Source organism: Miniopterus schreibersii (assembly GCF_964146895.1).
Source record: "Miniopterus schreibersii genome assembly, chromosome: 8".
NCBI classification, from domain to species: Eukaryota; Metazoa; Chordata; class Mammalia; order Chiroptera; family Miniopteridae; genus Miniopterus; species Miniopterus schreibersii.
The window spans coordinates 72,010,794-72,032,668 of NC_138109.1; the positions used below are offsets into that span (position 1 = coordinate 72,010,794).

A 21,875-nucleotide genomic window follows, 5' to 3' on the forward strand; every position below is an offset into this window, starting at 1 on the left:
AAGGGTTAGTCCTGAAACATTTTCCCTTTAAATGCTAATAATATAAGTATTGACTGTAGTGCTTATGTATTAAATCTTTTCTCCTTGGTTTTGTACCTTGATCCTGCAAGGACGGTTCCCGCCAGGTGGAGCCATGAGGCAGGTAAATGCAATTTTTGTCGCTTCCTTCCTCCCCCCCTCCCCCCCTCCCCTCCCAAGCACACAGGGCCCCCAAGCCCCCCTGACCTCCCAATTCAAAGCTCTGCCCAGATTTGCCCTCTAGATAGTACCCACCAGACATCTGGTTTTCAATTCTGGTCAATTAGCTGAAACAACAACAACAACAAACACACAAAAACAAAACCTTTCCGAGAGTTAGAAATGGCAGTTACTATTTCTTAATCAACTACTATATACTAGAACTACTATATTCTATAGTCACAACTCTTTGCTTGCAAATAATAAACCCTCCTCAACCAGCTTGAGCAACAGAGGAATTCTGGGATAAGGCTACAGTTGATCCATTCATTGATCAACCTATCGATCTTCCAAAAAATCTTACCTTATGTGGTCTCCAGGACATCACATTTACCTGGTTTGTCTCCTACCTCTCTGGAGGTTCCTTCAAGCATAGTTTCTTCCCCTGGTTCTTCCTTATATCCCCGATTTCTAAATACTGGAGTACCCAAGGCTCTGACTTGCGAGCTTTTCTCTCTTCTGTCTACACTTATTTCACTGGCCATCTCATCCATCTTATGAGCACCCTGTTAGTGAAAGGGCTTTAAACACGGCTGTGGGTAAGCGCCATGAACGCGCTCAGCTGTGCCCTGGGAGACAGGGTGAGAGTCCATTGATGTAGAATCGCTCTTTCTAGAATTTTCAAGTGTTTTAATGCTCCTCCCTAGAATGTCAGCTCCACGATGCAAGTACTATATCTTGTCTGCTGAATCCCCTGTGCCTACAACAGGCCACGCGTAGGTGCTCAGTGCAAATGTATTAAATGAGTAAGTGCTCAGAATAAATAAATGTTTAAAATCAAATGTGCATAAAACAGTTAAACCAATAGTTAGTGCTTTATTACCCATCTCAATGGAGGAGAACAGAACCATAGATAATGGAAAACCACAAATAATCTGTTTATATGAGTGAGCGTCACAGCCACAGTGTTGAAGAATGGCAGCTCACAGGGCCCCCGTGACTCGCCCTCCCTGGTTGTTTCTTACTTTACTGCACATAGAGCTGCCCAAAGCCAGATGCAGCAATTACAGGCTCATTTCACCTTCTGGCAAGTCTGCGCAGTGCTCTCCTCACCCACACCATGCGTGATGGGCACCGCCAATTCACAAGGCAGCCATCAAATAATTTCGTTTTCTCATTTCAATTTGGGAGAGAGTTCAGAATCTGCAGAGAAGTTGGAGAATAGTACAATGAACGCCCACATGCCCTTCACTTAAATTTACTAGCCAGCCCCAAGACGCTTCATCCGAAGTACTTCAGCATGTGTCTTGCAAGATGAAAAATATTTTCTGACATAAAAGAGCATCATCATATCTAAGAAAATTAATGTCAATTCAATATCATATGATAAGATGGCCTATATTCATATTTCCCTGACTGTTCAAAATATGACTTTAATAGCTGTTTTTTAAAAACCAAAACAATCTAGGCCCCAATTAAGGATCAAATGTTACATTTAGCTGCTGTGTCTTTCAATCTAGAACAATCTCAGATTTTTATTTTTTTTCACGGCACTGAAATATTTTGAAGAGTCCAAGATCTTATGTCCCATGTTCTGGATTTCTCTGATGGTTTCTACATTATTTATTTATTTTTCTTTGTTAAGAATACTGCATAGATATGCCAAGAGTCTCTTATTGCATCACGTCAGAAGGCACATAATGTCAGTTTTTCCTGTTATTGGTGATTCTAAGCTTGAGTACTTGATTAAAGCTAATATTCAGGTTCTTTTCCTATTAATGAAATATCTCTTTTCTTCTCTCTTTCTTCTGTTTTCGGGGGATCACAGAGACAAATCACTGACTGTGGGACAAATGAGTACTTATCTTTTACCTTCCTGGCATCTGACCTATCCAGTTTTTCCTGCACTTAGGCCTAGAACATATTCCCCCAGACCCAGGAGAAAAAATGATTGCATCTGTAAAGTTTCCCCTCACCTCTTGGGCTCTTTGGTGCAGGTATTACCCAACATCCGGACGTTGCCTGAGTGTTGTAACTGGCATTCCTGGCCTGGTAAGCAGTCTTTGTCTTGGACCAGGGGACCTCAGTGTGAAGTCTTTATTAGGATATAAGAATGGTAAACCGAATAATGACTCTTCTAAAGATGTCCACGTCCCAACCTCTGGAACCTGTGAATGTGACTTTACACGACACAAATGGAGTTTGCAGGTGTCATTAAGGACTTTGAAGTGGAAAGATTATCCTAGATGATCCAGATGGACCCTAAAATACAATCACAATGTCCTTGAAAGAGGGAGATTTTACATAGAGAGAAGAGGAAGAGGCAGTGTGACCACAGAGGCAGAGATTAGAAGGCGCAGCCACCAGAAGCTGGAAGAACCTGGAGCCTCTGCAGGGAGCACTGCTCTGCCAACGCCTTGATTTCACCCCAGGGGTACTGATTTCAGACTTCCAGTCTCCACAACTGTGAGAGAATAAATGACTGATTTAAGCCACCAAGAGTGTGGTGATTAATTACAGCAGTGCTAGGAAACTGATACAATAAGTGAATATTTGAAATGTAAATTGAGACTTGGGATTGAATTTTGATTCTGTCACTTTCTAAGAGTGTAATTTGGGGCAAGTTACTTGATTTTACTCTGTTCTTGCTTTTTAAAATGGGGACAATAGCCATCTTTTAGGGTTAATATAAATGTTAAATGACACAATATAAATGTATATGTTAAATACTTAGTAAAAGGCTTGGCACATAGTAGGCACTCATAGTAGAGCTTTTAGTAGTCATTATTTAATTCAGCAAATATATATACTGAGTGCTTACTATGTGCAACACTGCTACCTTCAAGGAGCCTACATTCTAGTGAGGGAGACAGATGATGAACTAATAAACAATAAACATACGGCATGCTAGATAGTAGAAAATGCTACAGAGAACAAAAAACAAGGCAAAGAGAATTAACTGGTTCTAATTTAGGTTTAAGATACATTTGCAAAATACCTTATAGCCTACCTGTTAACATAAAACATTATTGCAATATTAATAGCAGCTACCACCTGCTGAATGCTTTATTTCACTGTGTTCTCACAACAATGCTTCAAGTAAGGACAGCCCTGGCCGGTTTGGCTCAGTGGTTAGAGTGTCAGCCTGCAGCCTGAAGGGTCCTGGGTTCGATTCCCGCCAAGGGCACGTACCTCTGTTGCAGGCTCCATCCCTGGCCCAGTTCAGGGTGCGTGTGTCTCCCTTTCACTCTCTAAAAAACAATGGAAAAAATATCCTCATGGGAAGATTAAAAAAATAAATAAGGATACAATGATCCCCATGACATAGGTGAGGAACCAGGCTCAGAAAGTTTCAGTCCATCTCAAACACCCGCAAGGTCAGGAACTGGACTCCAAGATCCAGGCTCTTTATCTCCCCTAAGCTGCTGCTATGAAGGTAGAACCCGGCCCCTCGCTCTTCAGTCCGTACACAGGCCTTGAAGTGCTCCAGGCCCCTGTGGCTGCCTCGCAGGTTAGCCTGCGCCCCAGGCCCACACCCCACGCTCAGCCCTGGCCCTCGGGCCGGGCTCTCTCTCTAAGGCGGTAGGTGACCGAGGGCGCGGCCCTGAGGCAGCCTTTCCTGAGCATTAGTGAGAAGTTTGCGAGTAAAAGAGCTGCATGGAAAAGTAAATTCTGGAGACACTCCCACAAACAACATGGAACAGCTTATTTAGTTACTGTTGTTTTATGAGGACTCCTTCTTTAATAACGTAATACCACCTTTAATTTACAGAAGGGGCTCATAATAGGTAGCATTTCCCAAATTCGCCTGATGCTTTCCGCGGCCACCTCTCGGAGCCAGTGATTGGAAGACCGAACCTTGAAAAGCATTGCTTTCGGGAAGCTACAGAGCCAAAGGTGGCTTATAAACTTTTAAAAGTAATGTTTTTATAAAGAATTCTTTCTAACCACCATGCTGTACACCTGAAACTAAAACAAAATAATGCTGAATGTGAACTGCACTTGAAAAACAAAATAAATTAAAAAAGAATTCTTGCCTGGCCAGGCGTGGCTCAGTGGTTGAGCGTCGACCTGGGATCCAGGCGATCGGGGTTCGATTCCCGGTCAGGGCACATGCCCGGGTTGCGGGCTCGATCAATGACTCTCTCATCATTGATGTTTCTATCTGTCTCTCCCTCTCCTTTCCTCTCTCTGAAATCAATAAAGATACATTTAAAAAAAAAAAAAAAAAAGAATTCTTGCTATGAATGGAGTCTTGTCCTTCGCGCTAATATTCCAGGTTGACCGTGACTGTTCTTCACCCAGTGCAGGTGGTATCTTTCGTCAGGGAGCGCCCTTGCAGCTGCAGGGATGGAGCCCTAACTCGGACTTGCTTGGACAACAGGAGGGCTTTGGTCACTCCTGTGGCTCAGAAACCTCCGGTCCCCCTACCTGCAAGTGAGGTGTGATCCAGCAGTTCACGTGATCGAACCAAGGACACACTTTCTCCGGGCTCCTTGCTGTCTTTCCCAGCGCTGGCGTCAGGGTCAGGCCACACCCAGAGTGTCACCCCCGCCCTGCGCTCGAGGCTCCCCCCGGGAGCAGAAGACCTTCAGCAGCTCCAGGCTTCTCGCTCTCACTCTACAGAGTCTCAAGAAGAAAAAAGGCTGTCGTGGCGTGTCTCTCACAATTCCTGGGAGCCTATCGGTTTTTGCTGGTCCAAATTGGGTTGCTGGCCCATTCTCAACTGATCACTGTGGTGACAACGGTGGATTCACTGAGAGGCCTGAGCCAATCGGGGCCCATCCCTGGAGCTGCGAGGAGGGCTTGATCCTACCCAAATTACCCAGCTAAGGAAGGGAAGGGGTGAACGAACGCATAGAGAAATCTTACCATCTCCTGCCAATCTTTGTCCATCTGTTCTAACATTAGCTTTATTTGGCAAACATTTAATATTTTACAGCTACTGAGCACTTGTGAGCACAATTATTAATCCTTATGAAATCCTTGTCCTATAGACGAGACAATGAGCACAGAGTGGTTAGCTAACTTCCGCAAGATCACACAGCTAGTAAGTAGCTGAATGCTGGAAAGTGTCCGAACCAAGATTTGGACTCAGATGGTTTAGCTCCAGAGTTCCTGCTCTTAACCTGCCTCTCTATTTCACCTTTACGATTGTTCTTGTTAATATGCCCTTATTAAAGTTGGATGGTTAGAAGCCCAACACCCCAGTAGATTGTGAGTTTCTTGGAGGTAGGTGACACCTCAGTCATATCTATAATAACCAAGATTTGGAGCAGAATGTAATGTTTATTAATTATTTTAGAAGAAAAATATCTATCTCACATATATTGTTTTATTCATAAACACAATGAATAAATATTATAAAATAATGCCCAAGAATGCTCAAGAAATGCCTGCTTGTTGGACAGTAGAATTGTTGTCCTGGAGATGCAGTGCCCACCCCACTCACGGCTTCAGGTAGTTCTGTGAGCTTGCTATCAAGTGACACTTCCATCATGGCCCTGTCTCCTGGGCTTATTCAAAAGCCACTGATCTATACCTCAGTAGCCTAGGAGGTGGCCTGGCCTGAAAACTAGCTCGATAAGGCTTCTCTATACTGAGTGGCTCTCGAGCCTTTGTACAACGGTCCACTTAACTGTCCAAAATACTCCTCAGTCCATCCGGCCTAAACACCCTACTTTCTGATAAACACTCTATAATGACAAAGACCCAGCAGGACATAGTGAATATACAAATATTATTTATATTATAGTATAGTAAAAAACAATGCTCAGTACACTTGAAAAATCACTTCATAATAATTATCTTGACATTGTGTTGAAAATTAGTAACACATGTGTAGTAGTAGCACAGCAGCCATGAAGTATCCCTCCCTGTCTTAGCACAATTTGAAAAGTCGATAGATACCTGCTTTAGCAATAGGGGCATGGATTATTCCTATTTCAGCAGCAAGGAATACAACTTGTCTTCTAGTCTAGTTATTGGGAAGTATAAATCAGAATTATGCAAAGATGTTTTGCTACACATTGTAGGGTTAACCAAACAACACACTATAAACTCAACATATAAAGATAAAGAAAACAAACAGTATCAAGTAAATAAAAATCAGTACCAACTTTGACCAACCTTACACTCGGCAACAGACATGGACATAAAATGCCTAAGGAGGTTGCACTCACAGGTGACCAAATGTCCCCTTTCAAGCACTCCAGCTTTATTTTCTGGATTCTCTTTCCTGGGAGGGAAAGGGGAAGAGATGGAAAAAAGGAGAGAGAGGGTTCTCTGAGCCTTACTGCCCCCCAGGTATCTGGCCACTTCCGAAGATGAACCACAGCATAAGGCTTCAGAACTTCCTTCGTGGGGGTGGGGGAGCCGTGGGCGCCTCGGGGATTTTATCCCTCAGATGGCACCCAAGACCCAGCCAGAGTTCTCAAGTTAGTTCATTCCACAAGAAAAGCTGAGAACTGTCCGTCACCTTGACAGTACCTGGTTGGCTGCCTATAACCTAAGGAAAATGGCCAGAAGAGCTTTAAACTTTAAAACATACATTAAAATTCAAAGCAATTGAGGTTTGGCAGTGGTAACATCACTGTTCCTAGAAGTCTTTCTAAAACAAGGGCAATTGCATGAAAGACGTAGCTACTGTAAACAGATATTTTTGCTTTTCAATTCTTGACTCTGCAAAGATTAGAGAAAAGGCCGCAAAGAGCAGGCTATGAGTCACCCCTAGAAAAATGCAGAAAACAAGCAGCAGCAAACAGCCCGCTGGGTCAGGGCCCCCGGCCGCTGGGTCTGGGGCCATTGTTGCAACAACACCTCCCTGCTCTCCAGTTACTACCAGTAACTCCCCTTGGTTTCCTGGGAGTGTGATATTTTAATAAAACTAAGAGTATTTATTTTAAATAATATAAATATGGGAAGAGGTAAGGAATGAAACGTAGTGAGTATAAACACTTTCTACATTATACTATATACAAGTTGTGTAACAGGTTATATTTGACTAAATCTTATAGTAAATGTTGATACTCAAGTCATAGGGTATTTAGAATTGCAAATCAAATCCTATCTCAAGATAATTATTTTCTTTCTTTTTTAAAATATATGTATATATTTTAGAGAGAGAGGGAGAGAGAGGGAGAGAGAAATAGAAACATTCACGAGGGAAAAGCATCCATCGGCTGCCTCCTATTTGCCCCCTACTGGGGATGGAGCCCTGCAGCCCGGGTATGTGTCCTCACCTGGAATCGAATAATGGTGGTTTATTCAATATATAACAAAATATTATTTAACTTTATTTATTATAATTATATAATAATATAATAATATGGTATAACAATTATATTATTAAATTATATTATTATAATTATTAAGTAATATTATTATGGTGACCTCCTGGTGCATGGAATGACACTCAATCCACTGAGCCACACCAGCTGGGCAAGGCAACTATTTTCAATGGAACCATTACTGTTATGCATTTTGTTACATGTTTTATAAAAAACATTCACCGGCAATGAAAATTACTTAAAATTCACATAAAGAAGAAAACTCTTCCATTTGAAGAGACATTCATTGCGGGAATAAACTACATTCATTAACCTAAAAAAAGGGTTAATGCTAGGCTTTTACCTCACCTAATTAAAAAAAAATTATAGGTGTATTTGTATCATAGCATGCATAAGGCAATGGTGCCTGGCCAACTAGCACAAACCAATAGATGCAAAACTGTGTGCCTTTAGTAAACAATTCTGAACAAAATTTAAACAACAACAACAAAATAGCAATCATTGAGAACCACAAAAATTTCCAGATAACTCTGGCATGTCACTTTGTTCAAAAGTGTCCTTTCCTATTGCTGGAATTCAAAATATCTGTGTGACAATGTGTACAGCAGAATTGTAAAGTTGCCAAGACCAAGAAATCTTGCTGGAATATTGATTCAGAATCCTCAGTAAATTGATTTTCATTTATCAGTACCAGGGTTAATAATATTTAATAATTAAAAGGCCAAATGAAAGTTTATGTAAGGGGTCTTCAGATCCAAAGAAAGAACTTCTGTTCTGAATCGTTTCAAGGTTCCTCAAGGTAATCCTTGTGGCTGAATTTGAAAATTCAGTCTGCCAACCTGAGGGTCCTGGTTGACCAAACCCACTGGATCTGGAAGCAGAGAGCCTGCTTGAATCACCACAAGGGGAGCCTGCTGTGAGGAGGCAAAACATTGAACTCCTGAGAGCTGCACTGTATTCAGCTGTTTTTGACTCTTTCCTTTTTTGTGCATCCTGATAATAGATCTTACCACCCAAAGAAGATTGGAGACTCTGGTTCTTGCAACCTGAAATATCCTAACTTATGACCAGAGTTTCATCTTGGCCATCTATTTCTCGCTTGAGAGACTGCTCTGCAGACTTTTAAATTGTTTGAGTCTTGAAGAAGGAAACATAGTCATGTATCATGTGTGCAATAAAAAGCAAGCAAGCTGGTTTTAAACTCCATTTTTATCAAGCTGTCCACCCACTGGAAAAATTGCTTGTCTCAGAAAACTGTATCACCCTACAGATATTTAAGAGTTCGTTCTAAAACAGTGTTTATCAAATTTTACTGTCCAAATGAATTACCTGGAGATCTTGTTAAGATGCAGATTCTGAATCAGTGGGTCTGGGGGGGGCCTGAGTCTGCCTTTCTCACGAGCTCCCAATGCTGCTGGTCCACGGAGCACACTTTGGGCATCAGCTTTGAGGCTGCTGCTGCCCTGGTGCCATTTCCCTGCAATCCAGGGCATCAGTTTCCCTGCCTTCCTCACTCATGTGCATTTACCACTGGGGAGGGGCTTCATGTCCCCAGAGAACCAGAATACATGTGGAAAAATTGGCTGAGTTAAATCAAAATGCATTGGTTTGGCCTCTGTCGACACGTTGCCTGTGTCTGTAACTGCATTTCAGTTCCAATAAACGCACTCACATGGATCTGAGGTAAACATATTGGTTTAAATGAAAATTCACTGGTTGGAAAACAAAAATAGGATTGCCGTGAAAACACATTGCATTAAGTATTTTGCATAATTCCCACAAACAGATGCTTGGAAATCGATGTTTTGGCTTCAGTGGCACTTCATTGAATTCACTGGCCTGCTATTTGTTTCACTGAATATGTATGAGCTTTGATGAAAATGCATCGCTTGGAAGAAATCAGTCAGGCTCTTCCTATACAGGCCGGGGGTAATGACCTTCTTAATTCACAGCGCCATGCCATCTTGGCTCTCGTTTATGAATACATGTTATTTGTAATGCTCCATATTGCTTATGTGGCAGGTAAAACAATTTTATCTGTTCCTTGAGTTTCTAATGTAGTGGATACATTGAACACTAAAGAATATAAATGTGACTAAAATCCATGTTAGAATAACTATAAATGTAATTTTTATCTCAAAATACTATTTTTTCTCAACCAATTTTTATACAGAAAAGCACATTCTGAAATGTTGCACTAAATCTAGAACCAATTGTGAAATCACAGTACTGTGCACTAAACAAAAATATTGTCAGTAGTTGATAAAATAGATGGTATCATCGCAGTAAAGCTGCACTGGAAACCAATGTATTGAACTGAAGACAGAATTATAATTTGTGTCAAATTAACATCCTGAACTGAGCCCACATTAAACAGAATGCTCCTAAGTATATTGCTAATTCCTGTTGCTACCCAAAGATATAATGGTGGCAGAAGGGAAAGAGCAAGGGCATTTTCTTTATATTGTGATGATGCTCTAACACAGTGTTTTAAATACTCAAATGGATCAAACTATAGCACGTGCTCAGCCAGTTGCCTGGTGTGCAAAATTATTCTTGATTCAGTGTCAGAATTTAAAGGGGCAGCTACATAGATATAGCTAGTTGGACTTATTTCTTTTATCCACCAAATCTAGCTTGATAAGAAACTCTTGAGCCTGAACATGCCAAAAAATGAGCTAAATGGTACTTCTGGGCTGTAGGAATACGGGTGTCATTTTGTTGGGTTAGTTATAAAACCCAAGTCCAGGTCAAAACTGCCGGTTCCATGGCTATCTGACTTCCAACTACCTTGTCCTTGCAATTCTGTGCCCAGAACAGTGTCCCTTAATGACCCAGAATGGCAAATATAAAATAAAATAAAATAAAATAAAATAAAATAAAATAAAATAATAAAATAAAATAAAATAATAAAATAAAATAAAATAAAATAAAATAAAATAAAATAAAATAAAATAAAATAAATGCATTACTTTTTCTCCTCTAGCCCTGATATATTATCCGGAGGGGATGCATTCTGAAGTACAGTATTTCCCCCTTATCAGTGGTTTCACTTTCTGCAGTTTCCATCGTCTGTGGTCAACTGTGGTCTGAAAATATTAAATGGAAAATTCCAGAAATAAGCAATTTATACATTTTAAATTGTCTTATGTTCTGAGTAATATAATGAACTTTTGCACCGTCCCACCCGAAAGATGAATCACCCTTTGTCCAGCATCTCCACGCTGTGTTCTCTCCCCACCGGTTAGTCACTTAGTAACCATCTCAGTTATCAGATCCACTGCCCCGGCACTGCAGTGCTTGTATTCAAGGAAATCTTATTTTGTTTAATAACAGCCCCACAGTGCAAGAGTAGTGATGCTGACAATTCAGATCTGCCAAAGAGAAGCCATAAAGTCCTTCCTTTAAGTGAAAAGGTGAGTACAGTGCAAGAAGATATTTTATTTTTTATTTATTTATTTTTAAAATATATCTTTATTGATTTCAGAGAGAGGAAAGAAGAGGGAGAGAGAGAGAGGTAGAAACATCAATAATGAGAGAGTCATTGATCGAGCCCACAACCGGGCATGTGCCCTGACCGGGAATCGAACCCCGATCACCTGGATCCTAGGTCGACGCTCAACCGCTAAGCCACGCCCGGCCGGGCCAAGAAGGTATTTTAAAAGAAATCACATTCACATAACTTTTATTGTATATTATTACAATTGTTCTATTTTTATTATTAGTTATGGTTATTAATCTCTTACTGTGCCTAATTTATAAATTAAACTTTATCATAAGTATGTAAGTATAGAAAAAATATAGTGTGTGTATACATATATACATATATGTGTGTGTATATATATACACACACACATATATATATATATATATATATATATATATATATATATACCTTATATATACTATATCTGTAACTTCAGGCATCCGCTGGGGGTAGTGGAGAGACCACTGTAGATGGAGATGGTAAATCATGGTGTCTACAATTTACTTTTAAATGGCTTAGAAGAAAATGTGCTCCTCTCTTCCCTCTCTCTCCCTCATCAGCTATCATCTATGTCCTATATCATCTATGTCCTATATCATCTATGTCCTATATCATCTATCTATCAAGATACAAACAAAAGCAGTAAAATAATAACAACTGTTAAATCCAGGTGTAGGGTATTGGGGTGTTTGTGTACCATTCTTCCAGATTCTCCAGTTGCTTGGGTTCACTGTTTTTTAAAAGTGAGAAGAAAAGACATGGCCTTGACTGGGTGTGAGGACAGAGAAGAAAGGGCCGGGCCTGTCCCGTTTCCTGATGTACAGTAAGTGCCTGACACACATCAGTGCTAATAAATAATTTTTAAACTTACGTTCCTTTATTTGTCAGAAAGGAAGGAAGAAAGAAGAAAAAAAGAAAAAGGAATCAAGAAATTCCTAACAGTGTAATTTAACTTGTGGAATGTCAAATTTGTTCCAGAAATCAGTTAAAATAAAGAAAAATAGACTTCTGGAAGGAAAAAATCTTGCCTTGATTTTTTGAGTCACCCCAGCCCATTGTCCATGGATATACTTTTCACCCTAGTAAAATGTGTCCCCCTTGTCTCCCAAGATCTGTATCCATAGACTTCTACTCTGCTGTTAAAGAAACAAGCGTAGCCTATTGCAAAACCAGGAAAAAGCACAACCTCAAATGCCCAAGAGGTTGAACAAAGAGCTTTAACTGCCTGGCAGAGTCCTTATGTTACTTCCACTGAAACCTATAAAAGATAACAGGCCTTCAAGTTTTTGAGAAATAACATATTTCGGGGAAAAGTAATAACTGTGTACTGCATCCTCTGGGGATATCACACCGTTTTTTCCCGCAGACAATTCCCAAATGTGGCAGTCACGTTTTCCCACCACATATTGTGGCACAGACATAAGAACATCCATGGATGAGAGACCCAAGAAATAGAACAATTTCAACTTAAATTCCTCTGAACCCCTCAGAATTGAAGAATACAATAACTGAAATGAAGAATACACTAGAGGGAACCAACAGGAGATTATATGAAACACAAGATCAAATCAGAGCTCTGGAAAACAAGATAGTGGAAAACACCCCATCAGAACAGAGCAAAAAAGAATTTTGAAAATGAGGATAGTCTAAGGGACCTCTGGGACATCGTGAAGCATAACAATATTTACATCATAGGGGTACCAGCTTTTTCTCGTCCAGGAAGGTCTTTATTTATCCTTCAATTTTAAACGATAGCCTTGTTGGGTAAAGTAGTCTTGGTTGTAGGTCCTTGCTTTTCATCACTTTCAATATTTCATGCCAATCCTATCTGGCCTGAAATGTTTCTGTTGAGACATCAACTGACTTTCTAATGGGAGCTTGTAGAAAACTAACTGCTTTTCTCTTGGTGCTTTTAAGATGCTCCCTTTGTCTTTAACTTTTGGCATTTTAATTATGATGTGTCTTGGCTTGGGTATTTTGGGGTCCATCTTGTTTGGGACTCTCTGTGTTTCCTGGACTTGTGTGTCTTTTTCCTTCACCAGATTGGGGATGTTTTCAGTCATTATTCCTTCAAATAGGTTCTCAATCGCTTGTTCTCTCTTCTCCTTCTGGTACCCCTATGATGCAAATGTTGTTACTCTTCATGTTGTCCCAAAGGTCCCTTTAACTATCCTCATTTTTAAAAAATCTTTTTTCTTTTTGCTACCCTGATTGGGTGTTTTCTGCTACCTTGTCTTCCAAATTGCTGATTCAGTCTTCTGCTTCATCCAACCTACTCTTTATTCCTTCAACTGTATTCTTCATTTCAGATATTGTATTTTTCATTTCAAACTGTTTTTTGTGTGTGTCTTCCATGTCCTTTTTCATGCTGTTATCATTCTAACTAAGTTTCTTGAGCATCCTTATAACTATTTTTTTGAACTCTACATCTGATAAATTGCCTCTTCTTCTGGAGATTTCTCCTGTTCTTCCATTTGGGGCATGTTTCTTTGTCTTCCCATTTTGACTCCCTATTTATGTTTGTTTCTATATATTAGGTAGACCTGCTATGACTCCCAGTCTTGGAAGAGTTGCCTTATATAGTAGGTGTCCTATGGGACCCAGTGGTGCAGTCTCCTTGCTCACCTGAGCTGTGTGCTCCAGGAATGTCCCTTGTGTGAGTTATGTGGGCCCTCTTGTTGCAATTGAGTTTTGATTGCTACAGGCCCATTCATGTGTGGGGTCAACCTTTAGGCTAGCTGACTGTGAGGATCAACTTTGACCACAGTGTATTAGCTGCTGTGCAGGTACTGACTCCATGAAGTCGAATTTACCTCAGTGGAGTCTGGAGCCTGCCGAGATCTCCCTTTGGATATGCCACTTATGAAACTAATTGGATCTTGCTATGAAGGTATCTGAAGTTGGCCACTGGATATGTTGGTTCTGGGGCCTCTCTGGAGGGACTCTGGTATAGGCCAATGTCAGATACCTGTGACTGGCTCTGGGCAATCTGTTTGGAGCTCTAAAGAAATCCACAGTTTGTGGCTGCGTCTGCTGGGCCTGGGTGTTTGAGGAAAGGACCAAGTTACACCAAGACTGGCTTTTACCAGCACCAGGCCTGGGGGCAGGTCAAAAAAAGTCCCAAGGCACCCTAAGATCTGCCTGTGTCTGCTTCGCCTGCTGGCTGCCTGTTAGGCTCAGTCAATGAAAGGGCTTGGTACTTGAGTTGCATGAGGTAGGTTCTCAATGAGTCACCAGTTAGGGACAAGTGGTATTCACCAAATTGATACAGGTTCAAACTCAGTGCCAGTGCTGGGTCTGAGGCCACTCAGCAAATGTCCCAGGGTACACCAAGTCTATGTGCCACCCACTGGGTGCTGGCATTCCTTTGTGTGGGGCAGGATCTCAGGGAGTCATCAGGGTGAGGCCAGCAGAGTTGATCAGGCCCAAGCAGACCAAGATTTGGTTGTATGAAAGGAGGACTCTGTATTGATTGGGAAGGGGAGGGAACAATGTCTCCCACCCGCAGGTCACACAACTCAGTCTGTCTCAGATTCTGCCAGGAGTCCAATCTCAGCAGGGCAGGGCTGCTAGGAGTTGGGAGGGTGGGACTAGTAGATTTCCCAGGAAGGAAAGGTATCATCAGGATTCGGGGAAGGTAGGGGGAGTGGCCCCCACCCCTCAGCCACACTACTCAGTCTGTCCCAGAATCTGCTCAGACCTCGGTAAGGCGGAGCCACTGAAAGTCAGGAGGGTGGGGTTGTTGGGAGCCCAGGGAGTGGGGCTAAAGAATCTCCCTTGAGGGGGAAGTGCCAGTCAGCTTCATGAGAAAGTGGGGGGGATGGCCTCTGCCTCCAAAACACACAACTCAGTTACTGACACTGCCTGAGTCTGCTCTGACCTCTACACGTCTGCCCAGGCAGCTGACTCCTCAGCAAGGAGCAAGCTCTGCAGGGTGGGGCTAGAGGAAATTTAGAGGGTGGGGCTATTGCTTTCCCCCAGGCTGATGCCCTATGGATGGGAGTGCCCCACCTAAGACAGATGGCATCAGTGGTGTGGGAGAGTGACTCAGCGCAAGAATACCGGTGGCTGTCCCTTTGGCTCTCTCCCCAGAGCCACAAACCCCAGTCTCTTCTCATGTGACTCTCTCCCTCCGCCAGAGCCCAGGGTGAGTGGCTGTGAACAAGACTTTGGCACTTTAAGAGGATGCCTGTGTCTCTAGCAAACTCCTGTCTCTCCCTGGCAGACAGAACACCTGCTGATTTTCACAGCCAGATGTTACATGGGCTCCTCTTCCGGGCCCTGGTGCTCTGAGCCAGGTAGCCCTGTGTGGGGTTGAAACTTCATGCTCCTCCGGGGGGTGGGGAGGGACCTTTGCAGGTGAGATATCCCTCCAGAACCTTAGCTGCTGCTGGTGAGAGCAGGGTCAGCCCTTTTCACCTCTCTGCCCTTTCTACAAGTCTGAATGTGGCTTCCTCTACAAATCCTTGGTTGTAAGACTTCTCTTCAGCTAGTTCCAATTGGTTATTCAGGTTGATTGCTCTATATTTTAGTTCTAATTCCAGTTCGGTCCTGGGAGAAGGTGAGTGTAACATCTACCTACTCCACAGCCATCTTCTTAGTATCTTCCCAGACAGCTTTAAAAAAAAATTTTTTTTTAATTTATTGATTTTTAGAGAGAGAGAGAGAGGAAGGGAAAAAGAAAAACATCAATTTGTTGTTCCACTTATTTATGCATTCATTTGTTGGCTCTTGTAAGTGTCCTGACTGGGGAACGAACCTGCAACAGTGACATATTGGGAAGGTGCTCTAACCAACTGAGCTACTGGGCAGGGCCTCCCACACAACCTTTTAAACCAACTGTGTGCTATCGGACTTGGTCGTCAGAGTCAACAGGTGAACGGCTGTCAGCTTAAGATCTGAAACCTCATTTCCCACTACCAGGCTCCCCAGGCTAGCTCTCCTCGTTTGTGGGTTAAGTGGGCCAGAATACCAAATATTGCAATTGATAAAAAATAAAACTAATATGAATGGGGTTTTTAGTTTTCTCTAGAAGCAGTTTTCCATCTATACACTTCCTGTCCACAACTTACCTTTGTCAAATTCAGAATGGGCCTTGGAAATAGGAAAAGACTAAATTTAACATTTTAGAGTATTTATGTATTTCTCTGAGGGATTGAAATTTTAAAAATCATTCAAGTTTACATACACTCACTAGAAAGAAAAAATTAAAACAGGCAGCATATAAAATACTGTATTGACAAAGAATGTTGTCCAACAAATGAACTTTTAACAAAATTCCAGTAGATGGCAGTATTGGCTAACTTTTAACTTGAAAAAGACAGTCCCAGATGCTAATTAAATTTTGTTGGACCAGTCAGATGTGTTTTTTTAATTTTTAATAAGAATTGAATGTATTTTTTAAGTTATATATTGTGCTCTAAATATTAAAAATTTAAAAAACCTTAAAATGGTAATGTAAACAACAATAATAGACTAATTGAGTGATTAATTTTATTGAATGCTAACAAATGCTAAGGTATTTGTTATGGACATCCCAAAATTCATATGTTGAAGTCCTTGCCCACCCTCTGCCTTTGTAGATAGGGCCTTTAGGGAGATAAGTTTAAATAAGGTCATAAGGGTGGGGCTGTAATCCAAAAGGACCGGTATCCCTATAAGAAGGGGAAGAGACACCAGAGATCCCCCCTCACTCCCCCCTCCCTGTGGGCACAAAGAGGAAAGGCCAAGTGAGGGCACAGCAAGAAGGTGGGAGTCTACGAGCCAGGAGGAGAGTCCTCACCAGAGACCAATCATGATGACACCCTGATCTTGGACTTACACCTTCCAGAAATGTGAAAAAATAAAGTCGTGTTATTAAACCACCCGGTCCGTGGTATTTTGTACGGCAGCCTGAGGCCACTAACACAGGCTTCCCTAACATTATGTTTTTAGGTTCTCACCACCCTGAGGTAGGAATTATTATACTGTTGTAGCAAGAACACTGAGGGTCAAAGAGATTAACTGCTTAACTGTATCCAGTGTTACGTAGTGAATTTGTCTGAAACTGCAGGGCTCCCTGATCACAATGCCCCTGCTGGTTCCACCACAGACAGTGACCTCTACATGGCGACAGCCAAGGGTCCACTTTCTGTCTTCACTGAGCTCAGGGAGCCCTCGTACCATCTGACACAGGTTTTTACTCCCTCTTCTGGAAATACGGCTTCCAGAGTCCATGCTCACTGGTTTTCTTCCTACTTCTTTGGCCATTCCTCTCAGGTGGGCTTTGCTGGCTTCCTTGCATCTCCTTGATTCTAAACCTGGCCGGGGCCTCTTTCCCTGTTTATCTGCAAGCACTCTCCGGCGATCTGAACCAGTCTCATGGTAATTGCTACAGCCTCCAAACGGCTTTCCTGCTTCCATACTTGTCCCCCTACAGTGACACAGCAGCCAAGGTGTCCCTGCTAAAATATGAGTTAGCCCGGCCGGTGTGGCTCAGTGGTTGAGCATCAACCTATGATCCAGGAGATCGAGGTTCGATTCCCCATCAGGGCACATGCCCAGGTTGCAGGCTCGATCCCCAGTAGGGGGTGAGCAGGGGGTAGCCGATCAATGACTCTCTCATCATTGATGTTTCTCTCTCTCTCTCCCTCTCCCTCCCTTTCTCTCTGAAATGAATAACGATATATTTAAAATACACACACATATACACACACACACATACGTGTGTGTGTGTATATGTGTGTGTGTATGTATGTATATGTATATCGAGTTAAAACAGGTCATTTTTTGGCTCAAACCCCTGCAAAGGCTGTCCTCTGTCTCAGAGAAGAAGGTGATGGCTCACGAGGACCTGCACTGTGACCCCTGCTATTTCTAACTTTCTCTCTGGCCTGATCTGTTACTGCTATTTCTTTTGCTCTCTCACTCCAGCCACCTAAGCCAGTCATGTTTCTGCCACAGGGCCTTTGCACTTGCTGATTGCTCTGCCTGGAATATTTCCCTGATGCTGCAGATGTCATCTTATCCTTAGGGACACGCCTATTGAAATTGCAAATCCCACACTCCCAGGACTCCTTACCTCCCTTTCTTCATTTATGGTTCCCTTTCCTTCATTTCATAGTTATCTAACATACTGAATATTTTCCTTATCTTGCTGCCTGCCTGCTTCCTCCCCTCTAGAATATAAACTCCACAGGGGCAGGGGTGGTTTTCCTTTATTTTCACTGTGCTAGCCCCCAAATATATAGCAGTGCCTGGCACATGGAAGAGACTCAAGTGGAAAGAACCACGCCACATCCCCTCACCTAGAGATAACAACTAAGAGGAAGAAGGGTTATTGTGCAAAGAAGATTCCCAACAGCTCCCTACGTCTCACCCAGAGAAAACAAGGCAAAGAAATTGCATATAAACCACTACGCGAAGGATTAGATTGAATAAAATGGTATCAGGCATTGAGGATTCTTAAGTATTGCAAAATGCTCTAAAGGAAAGCTACCAAATCTCTGGAGACACTGGAAAATAGGACAGTTTCTAAATTTGTTGGTGCTATTTACCATCGCTGTGTGTAAAGGCAAAAGGAGGGATTGGCTGGCTTCGGGTTGTCTTGGGGGCCCAGGTAGCTACAGCTAAAATGTATTCTTTATCTGACTTTTGTGTATTTACATATCCAAATGCAGTATTGTTAAATGCTTAGGGGATTTTGTAGATAATGAAGAGCATGGTAAAACTAATCCTGTTTTTTAAAAAAATACAACAGCAAACTTGCCTATAAAGATTATTGTGTATAATCCATTCATAGGCCTGCATGCATCCCTTCCCTTCAGGAAATGTCATAGTTTTTATGATATTCCTGGATATTATTGGCACGTGTTTGTATAACTCTCTTCAATGAAGTCAGTAATGTGATTTAGCGGCATATTATTTCCACGTGAGGCAGAACTTATCTGGATTTTATAAGTTGGGGTATAAAGTGAAATACAGATAAGTGAAAATGCTTTGATAATAACAATAAATCTAAAATTAGGGTTGACTCTCATATGTACCGAATACCTTACTTAACTTTCATCTGAAGGTGACGAAATACATTAGGCAGTATTTCCTAGTCTTGTGACTTGTGGTTTTGTAGTTGTATGTTTCATTTCTAGAACCATGCTCTGAAAACAGTGTTGTTTTGGAACTCAGCTGACATGAATGAGTCTTACTCAAGGGGCTTTTAAGCTGGAAAGGGCCTCAGAGACCATCAGACTAACACCCTAGCTTTACAAGTCAGGAAATGTGCCCCGGAGACATGAAGCAACTTGCCCAAGACCTTACAGGTAGCTGTGACCAGGCTGCCACTAGGTCCTATTCTTGCAGTCCCAGCCCCTCTCTCTCCTTTACACCAGGCTACTCAGAAACCCCGTGAACCTTCCCAAACACTGTAAGCTGAGCACTGCCCGACCTGTGAGAGCGGCAGTTTTCAGGAAGGGCAGGTATTGTATTTAAGCAGATGATGGAGCTTTAGGAGTGCCTGGGCACAGCCTGGGAGTGGGGCCTGGCATTTGGGCATCACTGTGGCCGTGATGAAACCCTGGTGATGAAGAGTGGACCCTGGCACGCTGCTCCTCCACCAGCCTAAACTTGGCTCTGTCACTCTGCCCCTGGCTCTGAGGACACATCACATCTGTGGCTCTCACCGGACAGTTCTCATTACAGTTGGTAATAATCCCTATACATTTCACGCACAGAGAAAGAAGTTGAATAACAGAATCCTTATTTAAATAAGGCCACAAAAGTATTTTCTACAGCATAAGTCTGTTTTCTATTCAGTTATATAGTAGGCCATCTGGTAATGGAGAAAATGGTTTTGAAAACCCACTTAAATTAATCTGGAATGTTGTATTTCCTGCCTTTGGGGCTTTTGAAATTTTTTTTTTTTAAGTTTTATGTTATTGTAATAGATGGTGATCAGGCTAAAAGTAATATCTCTCCTATACCTATGCACACGTTTCAGGGTCCACATGTGTACAACTCGCATATGAAGATGCATGCTTTACTAGCACACAGGTATACTTAGAAAATACAAGAATGCCAGACTAGGACCTAGTTCTTCCAAGCAACGGATCGTGCACTCACGTGCGACATTGCTTTGTCAAGCACAGTGAGCCAGCACATGGAAGCTCTAACACCAAGATGCGGTGTTCAAAGTAGGGTTCACACATCTGAGGCGACTTAGAATCCTGGGCATTGGGTGCATGACTATTGAGTTAGTGTTTTATGTGTGCAACAAATAAGACACAAATGAAAAGGGTTTCACAGTGCATTGAGCGGTGAAGCACACATTAGTGATGAAAATGAGAACAGAAGCTCAGAGTAAAAGGAGAGCCTCCAAAACACCTGCTGGGGATCAGGCTTGCAACATGGGCATGTCCCGTTTGGTGCTTGGGGCAATGTCCATCCAACTGAGCCCCCTGGCCAGGACAAAAGAATAACGTATTTTGAGTACAGGGATTTTCAAACATTTTAAGCACTAAAGCTAAACAACCATTAAGAAACAATGAGAAACCTTATATGATGGTAAAGTTTCAATGATTTACATATTCAAGGCAAGTGGTAAGAAAGTTTATATCACTAATAATCACACAAAAGATAATGGTAGTAAAAACTAACAGTTGTGCACATTATGACAGTTTAGGTATTAAGTTTGTATGAACTGTAAGGTTTCCTTTTTAGGTTTGATCTTATTTATGCCAAATAAGAAATTTTCCACTTATAGGTCATCCCTGCTCCAGTCCTTGTTTGATATTTGCAAATAAATGAGCTGCTTTTCTTTGAAGACAGAAATGAAAGGAATAATAGTATGAAGTTATATCTTCACTCATTTTACTATGTAAATATGTACACATCCATACAAAATCCTACTTATAAAACATCCCTAGAGAATACTAGCAAAATCCCAAGGGATTCTAGGGTTTCTATGGACATAGTTTCAGGAACCCAATTTAAAATGTGTGTTTTTAAGAATTATCAGTGTATCAGGATGATTTGGGTCCCAACTAAGTTAAATGTCTTTTATTCACATAGTCACACATTAAGTCCTGAGGTAGAACAGCTACAGGGCCCGTTAATTCAGCAGCTTAACAAGGCCATCAAAGAGCTAGAATTCCTTCCTTCCCCTCTGCTATACCTTGCATGTGGGGACTTACTTCATGGTCACAATGTGGCTGCAGTAGTTCCAGACATCACATTCCTTATATCTCCACAGAGTAACGACCAAAACCTCGAAGAGAAAATAAAAAAACAGCTTTATCTTCTGTTCCTTCCTAAGAATGAGGAAAACAACCTCAGATGCCCCAACCCCAGTCAGATGTCCCCTGATGAGGCTGAAAACTGCACCTGTGCTCATTCCTAGACCAGTCACCAAAGAGGGGAAGTGGAATGACCACTGTTGGCTTAGGTAAGTGATTCTCAACCCAAGTTGCACACTAACACTTGGAAAGTTTTCCAAAGCTGTCTAACTCTAGACCAATTAACCACAATCTCTGGAGGTGGGCCTGGGGTTCAGTATTCTTATAGAGTTCCCAGAAGATTCTGATAAACAGTGAGCGGTGATGACACTTGTTAGAATGGCCGTTATCCAAAGGACCAAATAGCAAGTGGCGGCAAAGGCGTGGAGAAAAGGGAGCCTTTGTGCTCTATTGGTGGGAATGTAAATGTGTAAATTGGTGCAGCCGCTATGGAAAGCAGTCAGAGGTTCCTCGAAAACTTAAAAATAGAACTACCATATGATCCAGCAATTCCACTACGAGGTATTTATTTGAAGAAGAAAAAAAAAACTAACCCGAAAAGATTTACGCTCTCCCGTGTTCATTACACGTGATTTACAATAGCCAAGCTATGGAAATAGCCTCAATGTTCATCGATTGATGAATGGATAAAAGAAATATGGTATGTGACTACAT

At 41.8% G+C, this 21,875-nt stretch overlaps 1 long non-coding RNA gene across 1 annotated transcript; it reads right to left on the minus strand.

Moving 5' to 3' along the window:
* Positions 1-1,233: 1,233 nt before the first annotated feature.
* LOC308560803 lies at positions 1,234-21,193 on the minus strand. Its single transcript, XR_013999392.1, has 3 exons — positions 21,120-21,193; positions 10,439-10,555; positions 1,234-1,380 (listed from the first exon to the last, which is right to left on the minus strand). It is a non-coding gene; the product is annotated as an uncharacterized lncRNA (long non-coding RNA).
* Positions 21,194-21,875: the final 682 nt, after the last annotated feature.